A 980-nucleotide genomic window follows, 5' to 3' on the forward strand; every position below is an offset into this window, starting at 1 on the left:
CCCTTGGACTGCAAGGAGATCCAACCAGTCCATCCTAAAGGGGATCAGTCCTGGGTGTTCATTGGAAGGACTGATGCTGAAGCAGAACCTCCAATACTTTGGCCACCTCATGTGAAGAGTTGACTCATTGGAAAAGACTCTGATGCTGGGAGGGATTGGGGGCATGAGGAGAAGGGGATGACAGAGGATGAGATGGTTGGATGGCATCACCGACTCAATGGACATGAGTTTGAGTAAACTCCGGGAGCTGGTGATGGACAGGGAGGTTTGGCGTGCTGCGATTCATGGGGCCGCAAAGAGTCGGACAGGACTGAGCAACTGAACTGAACTAAACACAAAAGACACTTCCCTGAGGGAATAAGAAGAATCAGAAATATAATCCATTCTCTGTTTACCAAGCTTTATGTTGTGGTTAGGCGGGGTTAGGTGGGAGCAAGGGACACTTTATTCTACACAGAGAACTAGAGGCTCACAAAGCCACCAGCCCCAAATCTGAGTCCTTCCAAGGATATAACCATTGAATTGAAAGGGAATTATTCAGTGCTCGCTTCAGCAGCACATATACTAAAATTGGAATGATACAGAGAAGATTAGCATGGCCCCTGCACAAGGATGATATGCAAATTCATGAAGCATTCCATATTGTTGACATTTCTCCAAAGAAGACATACAGGTGGCTAACAAACACATGAAAAGATGCTGAACATCACTCATTATCAGAGAAATGCAAATCAAAACCACAATAAGGTACCATCTCACACAGGTCAGAATGGCTGTTATCAAAAAGTCTACCAACAATAAATGCTGGAGCGGGTGCAGAGAAAAGGGAACCCTCTTACACTGCTGGCGGGAATGCAAACTAGTACAGCCGCTATGGAGAACAGTGTGGAGATTCCTTAAAAAACTGGAAACAGAACTGCCATACGATCTAGCAATCCCACTGCTGGGCATACACACGGAGGAAACCAGAATTGAGAGAG

The 980-nt window shown here is 45.8% G+C and overlaps 1 non-coding gene across 1 annotated transcript; it reads left to right on the forward strand.

The window, feature by feature from the left end:
• Nucleotides 1-540: 540 nt before the first annotated feature.
• On the forward strand, nt 541-647 carry LOC122704095. Its single transcript, XR_006343726.1, has one exon. It is a non-coding gene; the product is annotated as a U6 spliceosomal RNA (small nuclear RNA).
• Nucleotides 648-980: the final 333 nt, after the last annotated feature.

This window comes from Cervus elaphus, chromosome 11 (genome assembly GCF_910594005.1).
Source record: "Cervus elaphus chromosome 11, mCerEla1.1, whole genome shotgun sequence".
NCBI classification, from domain to species: Eukaryota; Metazoa; Chordata; class Mammalia; order Artiodactyla; family Cervidae; genus Cervus; species Cervus elaphus.